Raw genomic sequence first — 15,117 nt, 5'->3', positions numbered from 1 at the left:
CAACATGTCTGATATATCTAACAACTGAACCTCAAAGTTCTGTCTGTTACTGTTCTCCAGTAAACTTTATCCACACCCCTTTTCCTAATTTATTGACTTCACTACATCCATATTTTATAAATTTTCCCTTTTATAAATTTCCTCAATTATGCAGTTTTAGTATGTTATCTGTATTCTACTGAAACTCTCATTCTATCCTCCATGTAATTTAACTTCTCATTCATATTTTCTATCTCCTTATCTTTCTGTACTGCGTTCTGAGTAATTACTTTAGATACATCATCCAGTTTCTTAATTCTCTCTTCAGCTATATATCATCTCTGATTGAATCCATTGGTGAGTTCAAAATTGTGTATATTTTAATTCTAAAATTTATATTTGTTTTTCAAATATTCCTGGTAATTGTTACTTTTATTATTTTTTCACTTATGTGATTATATTTTTTCTGTAGTGCATAGGATAAGCCTGGAAATACACTTCTCAAAATTCCCCTTCTACATATAGTTCTGGCCTGGAGTCTACCAATGGGAAACCTTGCACAAAATTTTGAAAATGGTACAGAAGGAGAAGGTGCTATTCTCTGAAGGCAGTTGCACTAATGTCTCCTCAGCAGATCTGAGATTGACAGCAATTCTCCAACTCACTCTTGACAGATATCTACTTCACTGTTATAAGTAGGAAAGCTGACAGAACTTCCCTAGAGGTTGTGGAAAATTATAATGGCTTCCCAATGAACTCCAAAAAACCACATACTCTAGTGATTCAGGCTGAGAACATTGATGATGGCTTTAATAAACTATAATTTCCCATTTCTTCCAAAGGTATAAAGCCTCTAATTCCTTGAATGAATTTTTGAAACCTGGAATACATGGGGTAGCTTTTGTGTTTTCTGACTGAATTTTGACTGATAAACCCAGGAAAAAGTGACCATTTCCATCTAAATGACCATACTTTAGGAACACAGACATTGATCATAGTATTTAAAAGAGTGTGTTGTATTGTACTTATTAATGTGTCTATTCCCTCCTCTCAATCTCTACCCAACATATCATAAGAGGGCTAGTTTTCTTTTGATTTTTGTATCTTTAGCATCTAGCATGATCCCCAGATTAACAGGACTAAAAATAAACAGTTTATTTTTAACATGATGAACCATAATTGTAAATCAGGTCAAAGATGTTTTTCTTCAACACATTGGACAAACAGAGGACAGAACATTGCCCACTTCCTACAAGTGACAAAATAGTTGTTTTTTTTGTTTGTTTGTTTTGTTTTTTTGTGGTACGTGGGCCTCTCACTGTTGTGGCCTCTCCCATTGCGGAGCACAGGCTCCGAATGCGCAGACTCAGCAGCCATGGCTCACGGGCCCAGCCGCTCCACGTCATGTGGGATCCTCCTGAACCGGGGCTCGAATCCGTGTCCCCTGCATCGGCAGGCAGACTCTCAACCACTGCACCACCAGGGAAGCCTAGTTGTTTCTTTTTAACTTCCATGTGCCCAGTAACTCCTCTTTCCAAAGTTTGTCCTTCCCTCTTATCAACAGCAAAGATTCACGTTTAATGATGATGGTAATAGTAGCTAAGACTTACTCAGCACTAAACAAGTTGTACTTTACCTACATTATCTCATTTAGTCATCATCTTAAAAGGTTCTCTCATCTGTTTTACAGATGATGAAAATTAAACTCCAATCTTTACCAAAGTGTCATTCTTGGGGAGCCCATGGTGAAGCAGTCACATTCTTATGAAGCTAGCCTTTCATAGTTTCATTAGTAAGTTGAGCAATTTTCAAAGCCCTGTGAACAATTTGCAGGGAGAGCATTAGAATTATAAGAAATGGGTTAAGTCCTTCATTGGCCAAGTACCCTTATGCAAGTAACTTGATGGAATCATAATAATACACTAAGTACAATTCGTTTATTGTCTATCTCCTTTACTGGTATAGTAAAGGACTATACTATAAAGTAAAGTACTATACCAGTATAGTACTGGTATCTATTAGGGCAGAGATCTGGTCTTTCTTGTTCAGAACTGAATTAAATACCTACAACCATACCAATGTAAAGTAGGTTCTCAGTAATAGTTGAGTGAGAGAGCGAGAAAACACATGAATGAATGATGTACTATGTAGAACTATAGACTTATAGAACTATTTTTGAATTTTTATTTTAAATCATTAATGATGTCCCTTTCAAATTTATGGCTTTATTAATGTCAGAGAGTCTTGAATATATCTTAAAAATGAGAATTTTCTTTTAATGTAAGTGAAGATAGCATTATGTAGAACCTCATTTATCATAAGGAAAACATTCTCATTCAATGATTATCATAATTTTACATTTCAGTAAAATTCTAAAAAATTTTTAAATGTTCAAAATATTTATTTGACAGGCCTATAATTGCTAATTTCTTATTTTATAAATTATGGACATTATTTTTAAAACCAACCAATCAACCAACCATCTACCTAATTAGCCCTTCATAAAAGAAAGTATATATTACAGCCAAAGAACTAGGCAGGACTTAATCCCAGAATAAAAGACAATGCTTCCCCAAAAAGAACAGTAAGTGATCTTACACTGATATAACTATGTGACATAAGTCTTATTTTTCTCAATTTCCTGAAGATAGTTGAAATCTCTGACACAGACTGGCACTGATCCACCAATAACTTTTTGTACTAAAGCATTTAAAACTTAGTAATCATTTGCAATGCTAAATCCATTAGTCTATTTTCTTAAAAGTGTAGGAACTCATACAGGATACTGTGGTGTCAGGCACTTTCACAAACATTCAACCCTACCCAAAATGCTTGGAGGCAAGTATTAGCTCTATTGTGTGGATTAGAAAAGTGGCACTAAAAGAGAAAAACAATTATACAAAGTCACACATGGATATTGACTGTGTCTACTGCTTTTTCTACAAAGTCACCTCTGCCTTACCTTTCAAGACATACATTTCAATGAGGTCTTTTCTAATTATCCTTATCCTCACTTTTCCACCTACTAAAAGGGAGACATTGATCTCTTTCTCTTTTCTGCCTTCATGCTACCTGGTACTTACATCTGTCATACCAACTATTATTGGTCTTGCATCTGATATGTCTGTCTCCCAGGACCAGACCATGAGTCCCTCAAAGAACAGACAATCTTTTAGTCGCTTAGTATCTCCAAAGGCAAACACAGAGATACCTGGACAGTATCTCAATAAATTCTGGTTGAATGCTTAAACAAATATCTCATTTTGCAGGAAAAATGAAGTTTAAAGCATAAACTGCCAATCTGATGTTTAAGTTTATACTTGCCAAGAACCTGTCCACACAGTTTTCCAACCATGGCAAAATATACGACCTCATTTTAGAAGAAATAGAAGATTCTTTAAGATCTAAGAAATGTATATTTTTCAATGTAAGGAAAAGGAGATTTTAGCTTTAAAGAATTTCAGAAATTAAAGAATCAAACATCATTAATTTACAGATGAAGAAATGGAACCCAGGATGGTCATGTGACTCTACTCATGCAACTGAATATTCAATCAGAGGCCACAACCTATATCACCAAACTCCTGGTCTAGTCTTCTTCCTTCTATATCATGCCATTTAAATAATATTCACATTGGTATCTGATTATCTTCATCTATAAATAATTCAGCCCTGATATTTATGATAAATTTAATATACTCTGCCTGGATTAAAACCTTTGGGTACTATGTTCTTATATCTTAGTTATACTGAGCCATAGATGCCTCTTTTAATAGTCTTCATGTAAACTAAATATCACACATAAAACATCTACCTCCAAATAGACCTATTTGCTAGCATTTTACAGTATAGGCCTAAGGGTAGAGGAGATGTACGCTTTCAAATTTAGTTAAGTTGTCAAGCATTTGAGTGCCTACTCTGTAGAAAAGATGAGTTTTCATCTAAGTGAAAACTAATATCCATCTACTAATATTTAACAAATATTAGATATTTGGGGCTTATTTCAGGTTAATAATTAATTCATAGGACCGCCAGACAAAATGTGGAAAATATTTGGGACATACTTACACTAAAAAATTATTTGCTTTTTATCTAAAATGCAAATTTAACTAGACGTCTTATATTTTTATTTGCTAAATTTGGCAACTCTGTTAGTTCAGCAAATATTTATTGGGGTCTTACTATGTGCCAGGCCCTTAGAATATAACAATGAACCAAACAGAATAAGCTCATGCCTATGTGGAGCTTATATTCTACTTGGGGGATTTGTATTACTGGTAAATAATGTTTCAGGTGAAGATGAGTAAATATGAAGAATATGAGGAGGTGAGACATGCAAACAGGGCAGCTGCTTATCAAAAAGGTAGGAGACATCATTCACATTCCATGTAAGCAACATGGCAGTTCTTCAGGAAAATAACTTAGGAAAGTGTTCCAGGGAGATGAAATAGCAAGCATAAAATCCCTGGGGTATATACGATCTTGAGGGATTAAAGGAACAGGATGTAGCAAACAATTGAAAAAAGTGTTAGGAAATGAGGTTGGACAGGTAGTCAGGAGAAAGATCATGCAGGTATTTGTAGGCCATGGTAAAGCCTTTAGATTCTAGTCTAAACGTCATGGGGAGCCACTGGATGGTTAGAGCAGGAGAGTGACACAATATGGCATAGAAGCAGGGAGACCAGTCAGATGGTAGGTGTTCAATCAAGAAATAGTGGTGGCTTGGACTTCAAGAGGTGAGAAATGGTCAGCTTTGGGATATCATTTCCTAATTGAATCTGGGGCATCAGAAAAAGAGAGGTGTGAGAGATTATTTTAAGATTTTTGAGCAATTCAGTGAATAAAGTGTCACTTACCATGATGGAGAATAACATAGGAGCAGTAGGATTGGAGGAGGATGAGAAAACAGAAATTCACTTTTTAGACACTAAATTTGAGGTGCCTGTGAGACATACTATCAAACATTAGAAGTAGTCTATAGTTCAGGGAAAAATCTGGGCTGAAGACATAATTTGGGTATAATCAGCATGGAAATGCTATTAAAGTCTTGAGTGGAGATCATCTAGGGTGTGATTATAGGTAGAGGAAAAAAGAGACCTGAGGACTGAGTCCTGTGTTCTCCAACATTCGAAAATCTGGTAAAGGAAGATAATACAGCAAAGGAGGATGAGTGACAGTGGTCCCTGAGGGTGTTCGTGTGGTGAGACAAAGCCAAGTAGAGAAAAGGTTGCTCAGGAAGGAGAAAGAGAAAAACTCTATCACAGGCTCTTGAAATAGGGACTGATATTGACATTGACCTCAGCAATGTGAGGTCTTTGTTAACTCTAATAAGAGTTGTTTGAGTGGAATGATGGGATGAAAGTCTGATTGGAGTGATTACACTAGAGATTGGGAGGCAAAGAAGGCAAGACAGCATCTATAAACAATTTCTTCAGGGAGTTTTCTATAAAAGGAGAAACGTTGGGATCATAACTAGAAGGAAGGTGGCATCTTGGGATGTTTTAAATTAAAGGTGTTATACTATGTTTTTATGGTGATGGGAAAAACTGATAATGTAGGAATGACTGTGGATAATTATAGAAGCAGACTCCATGAATAGGCAGAGGGCACTGGAACCAGTGTTCAAGGGAATGGACTGACCTAAGATAAACGTGTTGACTGATCCTGAAGAAGAATAGGAAGGGAAACAGTGGATATAAGCTCAGAAGCATGAGGTTAGTGGATTTGGTGGTAGGAAAAGGAGGTTTTCTTCAGATTGCTTCTATTTTCTCAATGAAACCAGGAGCAAGGTCACTTATTGAGAATGTAAGGGGAAAGGCAAAGGTTTAAGGATAGGAAAAGTCTTCTCTGGAAGTGGGAGAATGACTAACTAGAAAATGTATAGTAGAATTCACGTTTCGATGTTTTATCCAAATCATTAACTTTACATAAGACCATATGCATTTATAAAAAGGTGATACCTGAGGATGAACTAAACTCTATCTATTCCAATTTCTGAATAAGCTAGAATGTACGCTCCATGAGAGAAGGGATTGTTGACTACTTTATTCCCAATTAAATCACTGTGTCTGTTAAATCATAATAGACGCTCAAAAAACATTTGGTGTCTGAATTAGAAAATGAGGAGAGAGCCACTGTATCTTTACCTTTTTTGTTGTTATGGATGATCTCACCCACAAATATTTACCTTCTTACCTCATCCTAGCATATTTCTAGTAGCACTTTTCTAGCTGATTTTTAAAAAATATGTGGCCATTTCTAAGAAAACATTTTTTGGTTTACATTCATCTATTTTTAATTCACCAAAACATCATTTCACAGTATCTAATGGAAAGTTTAAAAGCTTCATGAACTAAAAAGCACATATTGCCAAAATTAAATAAACTAAAAAGAATGAAAAGTTTGGGTAGAGTTCAAAATTTTAAGCTGTCAAAGAAAAAGAATGTACAAAACTTGAGATTCTCATTTCTCATATTCTGATATTAAACATATGAAATTCAAGTGTCCAGACTGGATTAGAGGAACAAAAGTTTTAGGACAAACTTTCAACTGTGAAATGTACTGTAAGACTATTAATCCAAGATCCCACAAAATAGCTGATCTAGCAATTGTGCTTTTTTACTTCAATGTGTTTATTTATCTACAGCAACAACAGTAAAACTTTTACTAAATCCCAAGATATTTCTAATTGTTTCACAGAAATGGATGGCTTTGCATGAACAAGAAGATCTGTTACTCTTTAACCACTGGAGGATATTCATCTTATTCTTTCCCACAAAACTGGTTATTAAACATGTGAAAAATACGTAATTTTGCTAGCAAAAAAAGAAATGCAAATAAAAGCACTAGGCAATATTTTCACTTCTTAAAAAAGTGATAAACATCTCTATGTATACAGGTTTCCCACATTTTTAATGATTTTTTTAGAATAAATACTTCAGTATGGGATTACTGGATGAAAAGCTATAAGCAATTTTACAGCTTTCGAAATATATTGCTAAACTATTTCCGAAAAATGTAGTAAATTACTATACCAAAAGTACAAGTTTTATAACATTCTGCCAGCATTGGCTTCTTGGCATTAAAAAAATTTTTTTTTTACTTAAAATACAGTAAAATTTATTCCTCTTGGTGTATGTTCTATGAGTATTGACAAATACATATAGTCAAGTAACGACACCACAGTCAAGGTACAGGATAGGTCCATAACCCTAAAAGTGCCATTTTGTAGTCAACCCCTCTCCCCACCCCAACTCCTGGAAACACTGATCTGTTCTCTTATAATTTTATTTTTCCAGAATGTCATATACTTGAGCATATACACCTTGATATCTTTTGAATCTGGTTTATTTCACTTAACATCAGGTGTTTAAGATTCTTCCATATTGTTGGGTGAATCAATAGTCTGTTCCTTTTATTGCTGAGTACTGATCTATTGTGTAGACATACCACAGTTTGCTTATTCATGGATTAGTTTGGTTGTTTGCAGTTTTGCGTTACTATAAAGTTGCTATAAATATTTCCATACAAGTTTTTATGTAAATCTAAGGTTTACTTGTGTTAAGTTATTTGGATTTTTTAAATTGCTTATCCCATATTTATTCTGTAGTTTTTGAGCTCCTTGGTACAAATTCGAGTTCTAGGGGAATACTAGTACTCCAGTTTGAGCAACAGAGGCTTAGGTAAAGCCATATTCAAGACAATGCATATAAAGTTCTCAGCACTAGTCAAAATTTGGAAAGATACTCTTATTAAAAAAAAAACTGTGAAGACAAAATATTCAGACTAGGTAACATGGATTTTTGGGGTTTTTTGTTTACTTTTAATAGTTTTCAACTTTCAAAGCTTGCTCTGAATGCTTCTGCTGGTTATAGGGAAACATGTAAGAAGACACAAAAACTTCTCAAATTTAAAGCTCCCAAAATAACTTGAGATCTGAATGATCCTCATCATTTACAACAATCTTCTTAAATCTAAAAATAATAATAATTGTCCCTGCTCATGAGGAGTTTACAGATTCACTAGAGAAGGTCATCTCGTGTCTGGAGAGAGATAAACAATAATCCAGGACAGAAGGTAAGGATATCAAAGGAGTACAATAGCTAATAAGTGACTAATGGAGTTCAGAGTTGGGAGCTGGGGGAAAGATCTGTAGGACAGAAAAGGTAAAGATGAGATTAGCTGTGCTTTGAAGGAGAGATAGGACATTTCATTTCAAGTTCTAACCTTCTTCTATAACTGGTACACCTTGGAGTGTGAAGGCAGTTTAGACAAGTTCATGGCACTGATCCTTCTCCCTGTGTTTGTACAGAGCTATAATGAGTCACAATACCACCCAAGATAATTGGAAAACCCCTTTGGCACCCAAATAAAAAAATACAGCTGTCTTTGTGGCCAGAACACATTGGTAAGTGTCTTCTTCCAAATCTGTCTGGTAATACCCACAAGACAGATTACACAACACCACTATTAAATTTAGAGAACATTAACAAAGAAGGATGAAGGACTGATGAATAAAGCCCTCTGATTCTAATTGTACAGCAAACTAATCAAAGTCAGATGTAGTTAAGTCTCAATTCACATATAATTTCGCAGGCAGAAAATAATGGTGTCTTTCTATAATACCAAGGAAGATATCTTTTCAGCAACTTTCCCATTATGCACCAACCAAGCTTATTATATAAAAAAAATCAAGAGTTTATATAAAAATATTTTTTTACAAAAAAATCTCATAAACAAGCACTTATCTCTTTCCATTTTCCATCTCTCCCTCTGTTTTACAATTTTATTCCTTCCTACCAATTCATTGTCATCCCCTCACTCTTCCCTTCCTATGGATACATACCACAAATGAGCACAGTCATTAAGGAGGGTTATTTATTTTTAAACCTAGAATATTTGGTTCCCAGACATCTAATCACCAAAAAATACAAAACTATTTGTTATTAATTACTGCATCTTAAGTGTGACTAAATTATGTACACATACAGATATATAATCAAGTCGTGAATATATATTCATTCATTAATCAATGTGGCAAATACTAACTACATGTCTAACATATTCCAGACACTAAGAATACAGAGATTAAATACACAACCCTACCGTTATTGTGCTCAGAGTCTAATAGCTGAGACAAGGAGATAAAGCACCGTTATCATAGAGTATAATATGCAATAAAATAAGGAGAGTATTTCCCAGTGTGTTGTGTTGGCACACAGAAGGATCACTCAACACAGACTGAGTTAGTAAAAACTCTAAGGGAAATAATCTTTGAGCTACATCTTAAAAAGGTAAGTAGAAGGAAACCAGATGATGAAACCAACAGGAAAGGAGTGTCTTAGAGAATACAGCACGTAAGAAAAAATGTTTCTATTGAATTGCAAATGGTTTTATAAGGTTGGCAAGTATGTTGCATTTGGAGAGCTGCTATAGTAAATCTAAATTCACATTTTTAGTTTATCAGATTCCCAACTTTTCAGTCATGACATGTCTCTTCCCTTCCTACAAGTCAAGGGTTTTTAAATGAATATGGAATTAGAATTAATTTAGTTTGTCTGTTGGATTAAATTTGCACATATACCCTCTCTGCAGGTCCTGGCCATGCTGCATGATGACAGTCAGGGAGCTCTACCCCAGAAGGCCTCCTACAGCAGAGCCTGCCTGTGCTCACCAACACGACTTCTCTCCTCTTCTTCCTAAGCACACAGCTAAATTGCATTTCCTGGCCTCATTCCTGATAGGATGGCATCAAGTCTGAGAAACCAAGTCTGAGAAAACAGAAAGTGGACAAAAGTGATGTATTCTGTTTCCAAAACTGACCTATAAAAATCTTCCACACTCATAGCTCTGTTCTCACTCTTCCCATTCTACAGTAATCTGAGATATTGAAGGTAGCAGTACCATGAGATGGAAGGAACCTGTATTCCAGAACAGCTGCTCGGACCAGGGTCCCTTTACCAACCTATACTAGGCTGTGACATGAACACAAAATAAACCTGAACTGTGTTAAGCCACTGAGATTTAGGATTGTGTCAATAGAGCAGTTAACCTGAACTCAAAGTGCTTGTTCCATTCTCTAACCCTATACTCTCCAGTGTGTGTATTTTTGACTTGGTTTTTTATCATTATACTGGATATCATTAGTGTGTATAAGTATACTAAGCAATATGACTAATTTTTACAACCTCCTTGGTAGAAGCCTGCCACACCTACAGTTCTGTACTGACTGAGCTGAACTGAACTTTTGTGCCCTGCTGTACATGTACCCTACACAAGAAAATCTCTTATTTTTAGGGCCTTTCAGAAAGAAAAAAGTCTCCAAAGATGAGATTTATTATTTATTCAGACTGCCAGAGACTTCTTGGATATTGTTTATTATTTTCCTTAGTCATTGGGTATTTTGTCATCTTTCTTCTCCTTTTTATTTCTCTATGACAATCTCTTTTTTTTGAATTTTTGAATTTTATTTCATCTATTTTTTTATACAGTGGTTCTTAATAGTTATTCATTTTCTACATATTAGTGTATACATGTCAATCCAATCTCCCACTTCATCACAACATCCCCACCCACACCACTTTCCCACCTTGGTGTCCATACGTTTGTCTGTATCTGTGTCTCAATTTATACCCTGCAAAACAGTTCATCTGTACCGTTTCTCTAGGTTCCACATATATGTGTTAATATACGATATTTTTTTCTCTTTCTGACTTATTTCACTCTGTATGACAGTCCCTAGATCCATCCATGTCTCTACAAATAACCCAATTTCATTCCTTTTTATGGCTGAGTAATATTCCATTGTATATATGTACCACATCTTCTTTATTCATTTGTCTGTTGATGGGCATCTAGGTTGCTTCGATGACCTGGCTATTGTAAATAGTGCTGAAATGAACATTGGGGTACATGTGTTTTTTTCATATATGGTTTTCTCCAGGTATATGCCCAGTAGTGGGATAGCTGGATTATATGGTAACTCTATTTTTAGATTTTTAAAGAACCTCCATACTGTTCTCCATAGTGGCTGTATCAATTTACATTCACACGAACAGTGCAAGAGGGTTCCCTTTTCTCCACACCCTCTCCACCATCTGTTGTTTGTAGATTTTCTGATAATGCCCATTCTAACTGGTGGGAGGTGATATCTTATTGTGGCTTAGATTTGCATTTCTCTAATAACTAGTGATGTTGAGCAGATGTAATGTGTTTCTTGGCCATCTGTATGTCTTCTCTGGAGAAATGTCTATTTAGGTCTTCTGCCCATTTTTGGATTGGGTTGTTTGTTTTTTTAGTACTGAGCTGCATGAGCTGTTTATATATTTTGGAGATTAATCTTTTGTTTGTTGATTCGTTTGCAAAAATTTTCTCCCATTCTGAAGGTTGTCTTTTCGTCTTGTTTGTGGTTTCTTTTGCTGTGCAAAAGCATTTAAGTTACATTAGGTCCTATTTGTTTATTTTTGTTTTTATTTCCATTACTCTAGGAAGTGGATCAAAAAAGATCTTGCTGTGATTTATGTCAAAGAGTGTTCTTCCTATATTTTCCTCTAAGAGTTTTATAGTGTCTGGGCTTACATTTAGGTCTTTAATACATTTGGAGTTTATTTTTGTGTATGGTGAAAGGGAATGTTCTAATTACATTCTTTTACATGTAGGTGTCCAGATTTCATAGCACCAATTATTGAAGAGACTGTCTTTTCTCCATTGTATATCCTTGCATCCTTTGTCATAGCTTAGTTGACCATAGGTGCGTGGGTTTATCTCTGGGTTTTCTATCCTGTTCCATTAATCTATGTTTCTGTTTTTGTGCCAGTACCATAATGTCTTGGTCACTGCAGCTTTGTAGTATAGTCTGAAGTCAGGGAGTCTGATTCCTCTAGCTCCACCTTTCTCCCTCAAGACTGCTTTGGCTATTTGGGGTCTTCTTTATCTCCATACAAATTTTAGGATTTTTGTTCTAGTTCTGTAAAAAATGCCATTGGTAACTTGATAGGGATTGCATTGTATCTGTAGATTGCTTTGGGTAGTATAGTCATTTTCACAATATTGATTCTTCCAATCCAAGAATTAGGTATGTCTCTCCATCTGTTTGTGTCATCATTAATTTCTTACAACAATGTCTTATAGTTTCCTGCATACAGATCTTTTGTCTCCCTATGTTGGTTTATTCTTAGGTAGTTTATTCTTTTTTTTGCAATGGTAAATGGGAGTGTTTCCTTAATTTCTCTTTCAGATTTCTCATCATTAACATAGAGGAATGCAAGAGATTTCTGTGCATTAATTTTGTAGCCTGCAACTATAACAAATTCATTGATTAACTCTAGTAGTTTTCTGATGGCATCTTTAAGATTCTCTATGTATAGTATCATGTCATCTGCAAACAGTAGCAGTTTTGCTTCTTCTTGTCCAATTTGGATTCATTTTATTTCTTTTTCTTCTCTGATTGCCATGGCTAGGACTTCCAAAGCTATATTCAATAATAGTGGTGAGAGTGGACATCTTTGTCTTGTTCCTGAGCTTAGAGGAAATGCTTTCAATTTTTCATCATTGAGAATAATGTTTGCTGTGGGTCTGTCATATATATGGCCTTTATTTTGTTGAAGTAGGTTCGCTCTATGCCCACTTTCTGGAGAGATTTTATCATAAATGGCTGTTGAATTTTGTGAAAACCTTTTTCTGCATCTATTGAGATGATCATATGCTATCTATTCTTCAGTTTGTTAATATGGTGTATCACATTGACTGATTTGTGTATACTGAAGAATCCTTGCATCCCTGGGATAAATCCCACTTGATCATGGTGTATGATCCTTTTAATGTGTTGTTGGATTTTGTTGGCTAGTATTTTGTTGAGGATTTTTGCATCTATACTCATCAGTGATATTGATCTGTATTTTTCTTTTTTTGTAGCATCTTTGGTTTTGGTATCAGGGTGATGGTGGTCCTATAGAATGAGTTTGGGAGTGTTCCTTCCTCTGCAATTTTTTAGAAGAGTTTGAGAAGGATGGGTGTTAGCTCTTCTCTAAATGTTCGACATAATTCACCTGTGAAGCCATCTGGACCTGCACTTTAGTTTGTTGGAAGATTTTTAATCACACTTTCAATTTCATTACCTGTGATTGGTCTGTTCATCTTTTCTATTGCTTCCTGGTTCAGTCTTTAACGGCTATACTTTTCTAAGAATTTGTCCATTTCTTCCAGGTTCTCCGTTTTATTGGCATAGAGTTTCTAGTGGTCTCTTAGGAAGCTCGGTATTTCTGCCGTGTCTGTTGTAAATTTTCCTTTTTCATTTCTAATTCTATCTATTTGAGTCCTCTCCCTCTTTTCCTTGATGAGTCTGGCTAATGGTTTATCAATTTTGTTTATCTTCTCAGCCACAAGAGGGCAGACGTCAGAAGCAAGAAGAACTACAATCCTGCAGCCCGTGGAACAAAAACCGCATTCACAGAAAAAGAGACAAGATGAAAAGGTAGAGGGCTATTTACCAGAGGAAGGAACAAGATAAAACCCCAGAAAAACAACTAAATGAAGTGGAGATAGGCAACCTTCCAGAAAAAGAATTCAGAATAATGATAGTGAAGATGATCCCGAAACTCGGAAAAAAAATGGAGGCAAAGGTCGAGAAGATGCAATAAATGTTTATCAAAGACCAAGAAGAATTAAAGAACAAACAAACAGCTATGAACAACACAATAACTGAAATGAAAAATAAACAAGAAGGAATCAATAGCAGAATAACTGAGGGAGAATAACGGATAAGTGTCCTGGAAGACAGAATGGTGGAATTCACTGCTGCAGAACAGAATAAAGAAAAATGAATGAAAAGAAATGAAGACTGCCTAAGAGACTTCTGGGACAACATTAAACGTAACAATCTTCATGTTATAGGGGTCCCAAAAGGAGACGAGAGGGAGAAAGGACCCGAGAAAATATTGGAAGAGATTATAGTCAAAAAGGTCCCTAACATGGGAAAGGAAAGAGCCACACAAGTCCAGGAAGGGCAGAGAGTCCCATACAGGAAAAACCCAAGGAGAAACACGCCAAGACACATAGTAATCAAATTGGCAAAACTTAAAGACAAAGGAAAATTATTGAAAGCAACAAGGGAAAAATGACAAATAGTACACAAGGGAACTCCCATAAGGTTAACAGTTGTTTTCTCAGCAGAAGCTTTACAAGCCAGAAGGGAGTGGCATGATATACTTGAAGTGATGAAAGGGAAGAACCAACAACTAAGATTACTCTACCCAGCAAGGATCTAATTCAGATTCGATGGAGAAATTAAAAGCTTTACAGACAACCAAAAGCTAAGAGAATTCAGCACCACCAAACCAGCTCTACAACAAATGCTAAATGAACTTCTCTAAGTGGGAAACACAAGAGAAAAAAAGGAGCTACAAAAACACACAACCCAAAATTAAGAAAATGGTAATAAGAACATACATGTTGATAATTACCTTAAACGTGAATTGATTAAATGCTCCGACCAAAAGACACAGGCTCGCTGAATGGACATAGAAACAATACCCATATACACACTGTCTACAAGAGACCCACTTCAGACCTAGGGACACATTTAGACTGAAAGTGAGGGGATGGAAAAAGATATTCCATGCAAATGGAAATCAAAAGAAAGCTGGAGTAGCAATGCTCATATCAGACAAAATACACTTTAAATAAAGAATGTTACAAGAGACAAGGAAGGACACTACATAATGATAAAGGGATCAATCCAAGAAGAAGATATAACAACTATAAATATATATGCACCCAACATAGGAGCACCTCAATACATAAAGCAATGCTAACAGCTCTAAAAGAGGAACTCGACAGTAACACAATAATAGTGGGGGACTTTAACAAATCACATACACCAATGGACAGATCATCCAAAAATAAAATTAATAAGAAAAAACAAGCTTTAAATGACACAATAGACTTAATTGATATTTATAGGACATTCCATCCAAAAACAGCAGATTACACTTTCTACTCAAGTGCACATGGAGCATTCTCCAGGACAGATCATATCTTGGGTCACAAATCAAGCCTCAGTAAATTTAACAAAATTGAAATCATATCAAGCATCTTTTCTGACCACAACGCTATGAGATTAAAAATCAATTTCAGAGAAAA

This window comes from Hyperoodon ampullatus, assembly GCF_949752795.1.
Source record: "Hyperoodon ampullatus genome assembly, chromosome: 2".
In the NCBI taxonomy this organism is placed as follows: Eukaryota; Metazoa; Chordata; class Mammalia; order Artiodactyla; family Ziphiidae; genus Hyperoodon; species Hyperoodon ampullatus.
Note: the sequence above shows the minus strand (reverse complement) of the source record.